The sequence below is a fragment of the Toxotes jaculatrix genome, chromosome 17 (assembly GCF_017976425.1).
Source record: "Toxotes jaculatrix isolate fToxJac2 chromosome 17, fToxJac2.pri, whole genome shotgun sequence".
Lineage (NCBI taxonomy): Eukaryota > Metazoa > Chordata > Actinopteri > Toxotidae > Toxotes > Toxotes jaculatrix.
Window position 1 is genome coordinate 1,435,452 of NC_054410.1, and position 12,049 is coordinate 1,447,500.

Consider the following 12,049-nt stretch of genomic DNA (forward strand, 5'->3'; position numbering starts at 1 on the left):
ACTTCCACTCAAAATCTGGTGACAGAGCAACACAGAGGCCTCTAGGTTTACAGCAGCGTGGTCGGAGGTATGTGCCAGAGGAAAGAACAGCACTAGCATTACACATACTTTATATTTTAGTATATACTACACTAAAATACTACTACTATACATATGTCATGCACACACTTTCATATAATTAGAATCATTATATCTACTCCTCTGCTGTGGTTTGCCTGTACATTACTTTCTATCATATTACCACTCTTCACTTTGAAGTGTGGATTCCCTCTGGAACCAGACTAAACCATTAGTGTGTGGAGACCAAGTATTTTTCTCCCCAGTAATCATGGATATTATTACAGCCGAGTATTTCCTTACAGAGAGCCGATGTTATCACACACAGAGTGATCTGACAAATCAGGGCCGCACACATTCTGCAGAACAGACTGATGGAAGCTGATGAAAGTTATTACTGCAGACAGAGAGAGACAGAGAACGAGAGAGAACGAGAGAGAACGAGAGAGGGCAAAACAAAGGACGCTCTCCTGCAAAGGTCGATTACTGGTGTTAAAACTCATGCTCTGTGTGTGACTGTTTGTATGCCAGTGCTCCAATAACCGTTTGGGGTCGATGAGTGATGACATCATAGTCGGGTGACGGTAACAGATCATGTGATTAATGCTTTTTTTTCATTTTTTTTATTGGTTTGCCCCAAACCTGATCAATGACATTTGATTTTGTTCTGTAGCTCCTGGTTTATTCATGGATGACATTTGCTTCTGCTCGACTGTGCAGCTGCAGCTCGGCTCTGTAAATATTAGAAAACTGCATCATCACAATAACGAATCCAGAACATCTGTTAAGATTTTAGAGATATCAAAAATGATATTCCAGACTTTAAATGGTCATATGTAAGCCAGTGTTCTTTGTTTACATTTCACTCATGATGATTTAATATTTAATATCTGATTTGATATTTTAAAGAAAAAAAGACGAAAAATTACTTTTTTCCAACAAAAATAAAACATTTGATAAAAAAGTAAAGTTTGAAAAATAAAACTACTAACACAACGTCCTCCACCACAACAGAGGTAGATTTAACTTCTCAGCTGTTTTCACTGATGAGCAGCATCTTTGACTTTACTGTTAGAACAAACCAGGACAACTTGCAGTGCACAAAAATATCAGCCAGCACCAGAGTAACACCATCTAACACTAACACTAACATTACACCCAACTGATCAGTAGGAATCAGTGCAGGGTTTGTGTAGGATGTCAAACACGTAGGAATCTTCTTATGCAGCGTAAACAACAACAAAACACGACAAACACTGACTGAAACAGTGAAAAGTGTATCAGCACCGCAACTTAGAAACAGGCAGGACAGAAACTGCAACAGATAAATTACAGACAGAGGAAAGAAGGGAAGGTGTTAAACTGCAGATTTGGAAAATCAGCACCAACATATCGGCAAAGATTCTTCTTCCAATAATTAATCATTTGTTCTGGAAGTAATCAGAAATGTTCTGGTGCACAGCCAAATGCTCTGTGTGTCCATCTCCCTTTGGAGGGGGACATTAATAGAACGTTTCTGTGACTGAATGATAAAAATCTTTTCTGAAGAGACTCTGCTCCTACAGTACATTTGTTGTCAGGGTTCAAATTTCGTTTAAAAAAAAAATTAAATATTTTCATAGATAACGCTCAGACATCTTGGATCAAGCATCAACTATTTAAAACTGTATTTCCAAAAAATGTTTTTATCATCAGCACATTATCATGATGGCAGCCAAACAGCAGAGCATCTAAACAGGAAGTGAGGACATTTTGCCTCACTGTGTGTGTGTGTGTGTATGTGTGTGTTCAATAATTTATTTTCCAGATAATAGTCTCCCAGCCTCTATAACAGAAACCGGCTGACTGAAGCACTTTGGATGTAAAAGTGTTGTTGGTGTAATAACGACTGGACTTTACAAACTGAATGAGTCACTTCATAATCACAGAACTCACCACTTTACATGTGTGAACCTCTCTGTGCCTACACAGAGAGGGGTGTTATGGGTAATCGCATCTCACAAAAGAGCCTGACAAACCTGGACCTCAGGACGGGTTTAAATCAGATCGAAATAAAACCCGTGAACTTGATTTGCTCATGTGAGGAAAATGTTTCCGTATTCACAGAGAAACACGTTCTTCAGACGTCGACAGCTCACACAGATTTATGATACAGTGACTGCTCCACAGAGAAGAAAAACATGGCTGCACTGTCTGTGACGTCCCTCAGTGGACCTTCTAAGAGGACGCTCTGGGTTCGGTCAGTAAGTGGAACCTGAAAATTCATATCTGAGCAAATGCTGATGAAGCCACAGTGAGTGCGTTCTGCTGATACACCCGGTGCTGTGGTCAGACCCAGCAGCACAGGACTGAGCGTTCAACACCACGCCCCGAGGTCTGAGGAGATGTTATCGATACGCAGAGGGAGAAGAGGAAGACGAGGAGGAAGAAGAGGAATGATGAGCTGGAACAAGAGCTGCTACTTGGAGAGAAAACAAATGAGAGAGGATGGAGGAAAGAAAGAGGATATGAGTAGAAAAAAGGAGAAGAGAGGACACATGAAGAAATGAGGAGACCACAAAAAAAGGAGGAGGAGGAGGAGAAAGGAAAGATGCAAGGTGAAAACAGAGGATGTTAGGAGACAAGACAAGACAAGAGGAAAGGATTCGGAGACGATGGTTACGAGAATTAATCTCACATAAAGACATAAAGGACAAAGTAAATACTCCAGACAGTCAGAGACCACTCAGGTTCTGAAAATAAAAAGTCCTGCCAGCTGATCCAGACTGGAACAGACCTGGTCCACCTTGGTGTCCTCAGTCCTGACGTCCAAATTCTGTTCACAATCTGTTCAACAGTTGTAACGTGCGTCCTCAGCTAAACTCAACAACACAACTAACAACAAGCTGTAACACAACATGCTAAGCTAACAAACAGGGTCACACCCAGACCAATAAACACACACAGTCTGTTTGTATCAGAGGATCACAGTTAAACATGAAGCAGAGTTTAAATCAGCAGTTCATTCATTCATTCATTCATTCATTCACCTGCTGGTTACAGAGATCTAGCCTCCAGGGAGGAGGAGCAGGGTAACCCTGAACCCTGATCCTTATCGTGCAGTACCCATTCCACCGTCACACACACTCATTTGTTCAGTTTGAACGTGGGGGGATGGTGGGTGCTCTCTCTCACACACACACACACACACACACACACACACACACACACACAGCTGATTGTGTGTTGAAGCAGGATGGGGGCCCCGGGGCCCCTCTGGACTCTTGTTGAATCGGGGTCTCACACTGAATGGATTCTTGAAGCTGATGATTCAGTCCAGAATAATCTGAATTTTTCTTTCACAGTTCAATTTATTAAACCACAATTTATCATTTTCAAAGTGAAAGAAGATGAAAGACTGAAAATCTCTTGTGTTTCCTGATGTTTGTTTTCTCTGTGTTAACATGTTCACACCTTTGACTCGTAGTAGTCGTGGCTCTGACTCTGGCTGTGCAGTGATAATATCAGACCGGCTTTCAGCTTTTAAACCCAGGCAGAGGAGAAGAGTACGTTTAATTCAATTTGATTATCGCAATTTAAAGCATTTTATATTGATCACTGCTGCAAGAGCAACTAGATTTCATTATTTTTATCCAGACAAACAGGCTGAGCAGCATCACGTCTAATGAAGGAAGCTCACTCTCCTGCGAAGTCTGACGAACAGACGTAGAAATGTGATGACGTGGTGAACCTCTCTGCACTCTAACCCTCTCCTCACTGTGCTCTCCCTGCTGGGGGAGCAGGGCGTCGGCTCTGCAGGGAGAAACTGTGGAGACACTGAGGCGACAGACCGGAGGAGGTTGAAGCTCCTCGTGTCTGAGGCTAACGGACGGTTTCTGCTCCACGACGTGTTGTAGCACTGTACGTCTGTACAGAGCAGAGGAAGCTTCGACTCCTGCGTCACCTAAACGCTTTGCAAATGAACTTGACCTGAATTGACTTCAGTAAATACAAACAGCTCCTGGCTAATTACAGATGATCCTGAGGGAGTCTGTCCTCCGTACTGGGAGACCCAGTGTAACTCTCACTCATTAACCATCTCTAATATGTGACTCTGTTAGTATAGGGAGGCAGGAGACCGAGGAGCAAACAGCCGAGGTTACGGATCACTGCTCAGGTCAGGGTCAAAAGGCCGGAGGAACTCAGAGGTGAGTTAGAGGGAAAGTTTATTTCCTGCAGGTGAGCTGTGAGCGGCTTTATCAGGTGTCAGGAGCGAGTCTCCTGTTCTCTGCCTGAAACAACACCTGGTCAACATTCAGCTGAGTTTCTAAAGGTAAACGGAGGAAGTCGTCTCATCAGAGCACAGAGGGTCTGTGTGTGTGTGTGTGTGTGTGTGTGTGCGTGTGTGTGTGTGTCTGTGTGTGTGCGTGTGTCCACTAAACCAGCTCCAGCTCCTGAGCGACCTCTCGTCAGGTGATCAGTTCTCAGTGACATCACCAGGTGATCAAACGGATCCAAGTTTTCAGTCTCATCACAGATTATTTCCCATGAGGCATCTGTAACCTTCCACGCCTTTCCTCTGACACCTACGCCTCTGAGCTTCTCTGCAGCCACTCACCCAGTTCAACAGCCCGGGAGACAGTTACATCATTTCCTGTGGGGCGTAAAATGCAGACGTGAGCTCGGCTGCACTGACCGCTCACACCGTACTGAAACAACTTCCTGCTCCTCGTGATCAACATCAGAACGATATCATCCACGTTTCCCTGTGAAACCCTCCTTCCCTTCATCCCTCTCTCATTTCCTACGTTCTCTTAGCTCATTTTAACATCAGCCAATAAACAGAGGAAGCTGTTTGTGAAAGCTGCTTTTAGAAGCTTCATCTGCAGAAACACAAATCAAGCAGTTTCTCTAAGAGCAGACCGAGTCACAGCCACAGCACAGAGACGTTTATTAAGCTGCCTCTGTTCATGAAACCTGCTCCACCCAGTCTCTGATCAGCAGCAACACCACCACAGCTGATCACAAGGAGCATGCCCCTCTTAGACAAACACTCAGAGCCCATAATATGTAGAACAGTATATAATATAGAAGCTCATTAATACATGAACAAACTGTGAGATTCATCTGTTGAGTCTGAAAAAGTCTAAATATGAAACAAGAATTAATCTGAAGAAACAGCGAAGCAGGTCAGAAGCACCGGGAACCGAAGTTTCCCTCAAACGTTTTCACCCAGAGAAAAAGACCTGAAGGAAAATCCACGTCTGTTACAGCCTGAGCTGTAGCTCTGTCCACGTATGTGTCAGTAATAAGAACATGAACTCAGCCAGGTATTAGCTGAGATCTGGGAACACGGAGACGATATCGATGAGACGATCAGGCAGGTTGGACACAAACCTCCAGGTCTGGTGGAGAAAACACAGCTGAGACTTCAGCCAAACTTTTACCTACTGAGTCGTGAGGTCAGGAACTGGAACTGTGTCTGATCTCACTGGTCACATGATCAACGATAAGAGCAGCATGTCACAGCTGTGTGACGTAGGAACTGGGAGGAAGATTCATCCAACTATTTCTGCAGCAATTCAACAATCAAGTCATTTTCAACTGCAACAGCTAAAAACCACAACACTTTTATTCTTCACACGACTTCCATCACTTTCTGAGAGCACAGACGGGTCACAAACGTCTTTGAGGAGAAACTGTCTCGAAGTGTGTGTTGTTGTCCTGCGTCCTGAGCGTCTCTGTAACAGCAGAGTTTTGGACGTGTGGCCTTTAAAAACCCCCACAAACACTTTAACCTTCGGACGCAGTCCGACTCATCCCTGTTTCCTCTGAACTTCGAATGACAACAGAGCTGAGATCAGGTCACAAACACGGGTAAACTCGTAAATACAAGGACCTTCACATCCTTCACACGCCGGGAACAATGTGAGGTTTTTTAAACCAGTGAAAGAGGTTCAGCACCAGCCCAGGAACCAGTAAGACAGGCCAGCATGAAGCATGGCAGCAGACTGGGAATAGAGAGGAGAGGTGTTGGCCTCCTTCTGTATGCAGCAGGCAGAGCGAGCTCGTCTGCAGAGCAGGCCTCATAACAAAAGCTCAGGGAGAGAGAGAGAGAGAGAGAGAGAGAGAGAGAGAGAGAGAGAGAGACTGGGAGTCACCTCCCTCTGCTTCTGTCTCTTTATCTTTTCCTTTTCTCTCTTTCTTTCCTCGCGTCGTTCTGGGAACGTTAGCGTCAGACGGCTCATTGAATTAGCATTCCATGAAGGATTAGGCTCCACACACACACACACACACACACACACACACACACACACACACAGACACACAGACACACAGACACACACACACACACACACACAAAACAGAAGGGAGGTTACAGAGAGCAGGTTAAGCAGTACGTACCACATCTCTCTTCTTCTTCTCCTTCAGTCCATCTCCTTCCCTTCTTTTCTTCCTGTGTTCAGTTGGATGTTGGAGGATGCAGACAGAGAGAGGGAGAGAGGGAGGTGCCTTTGATGTTGTGGCAGTCCCACTGCAGAGAGAGAGAGAGAGAGAGAGAGAGAGAGATGGTGCTAATAGAGAGGAGGCTAAAGCTAAACTAGCCACAAGCTCAGTGTGGGATGGTGGGATGGACGGATGGGAGGGATGATGATGATGATGCGGCACCTTCCAGGATGGAAAGGAGAGAGAGAGAGAGAGAGAGAGAGAGAGAGAGAGAGAGAGAGAGAGCGGGGTGCCCTGTTACCTTGGAAACTGAGATGATGTGATGGAGAAGGTGGAGTCGAGCTCTGATTGGCTAACAGGGTGTGGTGCTCCCCTCTCTGAGGGAAGAGGGGGAGGAGGGGGAGGATGACAGAGCAAAGGCTGGGATGAGAGAAGCAGCTGCTCTCCTTCTTTTTCTGAGCCAGAGGAGAAAAGGCTGCACAGAGACGAGAGGAAGCCATGAGCGTCCCCTACCGGAGACTGAAGACCAGAACCTGGGATGTGCTGCTCAGGAGACAACACACGGTGGATTGAATATTATTCATTACTGATATATGAGCTATCAGTGATTATTGATATGAACTCCGTAGTTGTTATAAATCATTAGTAAAATTTTGAAATCTAAAAGCTGTAAGTATTTTATTTTAAATTATTTCTGTCATGAATGACTTTTGTTTTATTTTCCTTTTGCAAATTTAAAGTCTCTGAAGTTGTTTGTGTGTATATGACAAAATAAGCAACAACCACCGTTTTAAAAACATAAGTGTGTGTGTGTGAGTTTAACTCTAAAATCTAATCTGCCTCATGAAGACTGAAAAACTGAGCTACAGCGCCACCTGCTGTCAGACCACAGCAGATTTCACGTTCACAGAGAAACAGCTTCAGCTAACAATCATTTTCAGGTTTGTTCAATCTGCTGATTATTCTCTCAACTGATCGATTGTTCGATCATTTGTTGAGTCTGTGAAACTTTGCGCAGCATGAAATGAAAACACTCAGGTGAAGTAAAAGTATTTCAAAAAGCCATTAAACACGTGTGAACCCTTCACAGCTGATCTCAGACCTCCGCTGCTAAAACACATTTACTTCATGAGTTGATTCTAATGTTTCCTTCAACACTTTTCCTCCAACCCCACAGCTCAACCACTTCTCTGAGTAACTAACAACTCAAAGCCAAACAACGTTCAGAAATGTGTCTTTTTAACGTCACCTGCGTTACTGACAAATACACTGACCACGAAAGTTATGATGTTGGCTTTTGTCACACTTGATTCACGGAACTGATCAATTCGGCGCCAATAAATCCTCCAAAAAACGTCACTGTAATAAGGTTTAAACGTTTTACTTTCTGTTGTTTGTCCGTTTGTCCATCCGCAGCGGGTAGTTCAGTCTCAGCACGCGGCTGTGAGCAGCTTCCGGCGGGATGTGGAGACACCGGGTGAGGATCTCAGAGGCCCTGTCAACATGTTCACTGTTCAGCAGCTTTGGAGAACTGAGGAACATCTGAACAACACTGAGGAACATTTCTGATTTTTTTTTCTTGGGCCCTGAAGTGAGACGCAGACGCTGCAGCTTCAGTTCGTACAGTTCGGGTTTCAGCCACCAGGTGACGCTGCAGCCCCACGAGCTGAGTCTTCTACCATCCCACTGACGTGACAGCTGATGGGTGAGGCACCTGGGTTCACTCAGGTACTGAACCTCAGTGCACGTCACTGGATGCACCTGTTGTGGAAATCATGTTCTAATGATCTGACAGATAAAGTTACTCATTAATTCACACAAAACTTTAATATACAAAACAATGATGGTGTTATAAAATGATGTTTTACTGGACCAGCAACATTAAAATAAATCAACAGTAAGTAGTATTATAAATTTATATATATATATATATGTAAAAACACTGAGAGGGGTCATTGTGCTTAATGGTACATATTATATTTAGTTAGTCCCATTAATGCAGTGATAATAATATGACACTGACATCAGATGCCTGATGAGAGATTTTGTATCATAACACTAACACGTAAAAATGCAGCTTCAGTATTTTAAAGCTGGACTCAGACCTCCTTCTGTCCTCACACAGTAAAATAGAAAAACTAATATGAGGTTTCATTAGTTAATAAAATAAAATAAAAAAATAAAAAACTGACTGACAGCAGCTTTGGAAAAAAGAAACTTTATTTGGAAACATTATGGAGAGAAAATGAAACGAAAAGAAAGTTTTAGAGTTTTTCATTCTGAAAATCATTTTTATTTACTATAATACACAGCGGATGATGAGAAGTCAGGTGGTTTGTACACCGGTGCGACTGGATGAGAGCAGATCTTATCAACAAAATGATAAAAAGAAAAAGAACAAGATTGATTGATGGAAAACTACAGACGAACAGCTTAATGTTTTATCATCTAGCAGCTGCTGAACACACCCCCCCCCCCCCCCCCCCACCTCCCACCCACTGAACTCGAGCTTGTCCATTAGGATGCTCCTGGCTCTGTTCCACCTGCCATTCGCGCCCTTCAACGTCCTCTTCAGTCCAAAACCACAAAACCTTAAAATGGGCTTTTGGCTCCGTTCCATTCCTAATACTTATCCCCTTTAACTCAGCCTTCACCTCCTCATTCACATCTCAAAGGAAAATGATCTGTCATTTGTCTGCAGCAGGTCCCATTTCAGACACGTGCCCTCTTCAAAGTGTCCTTTAAAGTTCGCTAAATTCAGCTTTTTGGCAAAGTGAAGACACCGTCGTCAGTACGACCTTTTCCTCAGATTAATATAAAAAAAATCCTCATCTATGTCGGGGCTTTGGCTCCTTCCGGTTTCCATTCTTTAAACTTTGAGTCACATTTTTCTTATTGTAAAAATTCCAGGTACAAGTTGTGGGAAGCAGAGCAACAGCTAACACTTGTTTTCATTCGTCTTCAAACTGTCTGTCTGTCCAATCAACAGACCACGGCCCCAATATATGAAACTTAAAATGACATGAAACAGCCATTAAGTTTCAAATCCTCTCAGCAAATGAACAGATTTTCATTTGAAGCTGAGTTTTCTGAGATCAAATCGATGCCTGCAGTGAAATAAACCTGGAAAGGAGGAGACACAGGAGACGCGTCTGAAATGGGACAAACCTTCACTCGACATTTTGGTATAACCGGATTCATCCGTCATCGCTGACGCTGATCAGTTTCAGGGTCCAAAGCCTCTGACCTGATGCTGAGGTCCACAGTTTGAACCAGAGCCAGCACAGAGAGGAAGTCAACCAAAGTCTGTCCAATCAGAAATTAGCTGCTCTGGAAAGGGCTTTTAATTTGGTGATCACACATCTCTGTCAAAACATTAGTGAATATTCGAGTCAGATTTTTTTTCTCCATTTCACTCAGGGAAACATTAAATGTGCATGAAAAAGTGTGAAGTGATCAGGGCGACGGCTGCGTGTTCTTCACTGTCTCAACCCTTTTACTTGATAAAGACTGATTATTATAATGAGATCTGTAATTCAGTACCTGAACGATGTAACTGAGTTTGTGTGAACGTGTCCTCTTTGTGTTCTTCCACGTTTTAATCTGAGATAAATCAGATTATTTAAGTTATTTTCCTGAGAACACTCCTCTGTCCATCTGGATCAAAAATCTTCCGTCAGCTTCACGAATAAAAAGAGACATTACACCGGACTCTGTGTCCTCGTCCAAAGACTGAAGCCACAAAAACATCTACACATCATGGTGTAGAAACAAAGACAACAACAGAAAGGAGCATGAGCATGAACAGATAACTGTATAACTGATAACGAGTTTTAGTTTTGGGTGAACGTATCAAATCAGGCCTGTAAATTCAAAACGAAGGAAACGAGGACGAGCTTTAGAAGCTGCGGGAGAAAAGATTCAAACGTTTGAATCTGAACTGTGAACTGAACATCCGTCGATTTTCCTCATAGTTAGTACCAAATTACCAGTGGTGGAAATACACAGATGCTTTACTCAGGTAAACTTCTCAACACCACAATGTAAAAAGTCTCAGCAACAGAATCTGCTTCAATCAGCTTAAATAAGTAAAAGTACCTAAAACCCCACTTCCGTACAGCAGGTGATTAAATCTGTTCCACCACAAACGACAGACCTGTAAAATCAATCCCGATGTGATATTTTCATCCGTGATGGACAGAGCGTTTCTCCGGGGAGTCTCAGATCGTCTGGACTCGTTCTGTGAAAACGTGACGGAGACAAACGTTTAAGTTTCCGTTGTGTGTGAACTCTGTGACGTCCGTGACACTGATGACGAAAGCGATGAGGGATTTTTAATTTTCTTTCAGTCGAGCCAAACAGGAATTAAAAGCTACCCCCCCCCCCCCCCACACACACACACACACACACACACACACACTCTCACACACCATCAAATACAAAAAAAAAAAAAGAATAGATGGGTTTCAGTTACACCATCAGAACCACAAAGAAATATGATTATAGCTTCTGACAGATTATAGTCCAGTACCCCGTGGTATTTCACTAAATCAGCAACCTCTGCTGCTGATACATTTTTATATATATATACTTATATATACTTCTTTCCTCTATTTAGGGAAAACTATTCGACATATAACCAAAAATATGATATTAAGAGTTGATTTCTTGCATGACAGAAAAGAAAAGAAAGAAATCTGAGTTTTTCTGTGGAAATTTTCCTCAGATAAAACGATGCAGATCTGAACAGAAGCTCCTGCAGAGTTTCAAAGTGTTTTCATCTCATTTTTTTTTTTTTAAACCTGAAAGTTCTTTTTTTTTTTCGCTAAGTGGCAAAAACAGAGACATGCAAAGTTTCGTTTCCAACAAACCAACAGAACAGAAGTAGAAATGAAAGAGCGGGAAGCGTCCTCCGCCGTGAGGAAGGAAGTAACCGGACGTGGATGACGCCTCCTCGAACCCGATGGATCCAGAATGCTTTGCGACATAGTGGTTTCCTCACTCATGTGCCATCACGGAGGGGTCGGAGGGGGGGTCGTCCCTTCAGAACGAGACACCGGTCATTGCATTAAGAGTTAGAGGCTCTACAGAAACAGTTAGCTGAAGACTGGTAGTGAAGTCCGTAAAGTCAGATTCTGTCGTACGGAGCATTACGAGTCCGTCAGTCCACATCTTTCTCTCCTTTGTCCCTCCTGAATCCCTCCTTCCCTCTGCAGAGAAGGTACAGACTGGCTGTAACACAGACCACAGGTCAGTTCACACAGATACACCACCACACACACACCGTCATCATCACACGCACACAAACACACAAAACCGGGTGGAAATCAGACGTTACAAAAAAATATTAAAAAAAAAAAGAAAATTGTGGAAATGATAACAACATAAACTCAGACATGAAACTGGCAAGTGGGACCTTTGACACAAGCCGTGCATGTGCTGTCCTTTCAGGGGTCAAAGTTCATGTAGTGGATCAGGGTCAATTCATTTTGTCTTTTAGTATTCCCCCCCCCCCCTCCCCCCTCCCCCCACCCCAAAAAAAAAAAACCTAAGCCACAGTTTCTTG

The 12,049-nt window shown here is 43.3% G+C and overlaps 1 protein-coding gene across 1 annotated transcript in view; it reads right to left on the reverse strand.

Annotated features, from left to right (window-relative positions):
* Positions 1-11,206: 11,206 nt before the first annotated feature.
* The window catches only part of arhgap5 (Rho GTPase activating protein 5), a 40,805-nt gene continuing 39,962 nt past the window's right edge, over positions 11,207-12,049 (reverse strand). Inside the window, exon 7 of the mRNA XM_041060272.1 lies at positions 11,207-12,049. This exon is cut by the window's right edge and continues 1,129 nt beyond it. The gene's annotated coding sequence lies outside the window, so the exon portion shown is untranslated.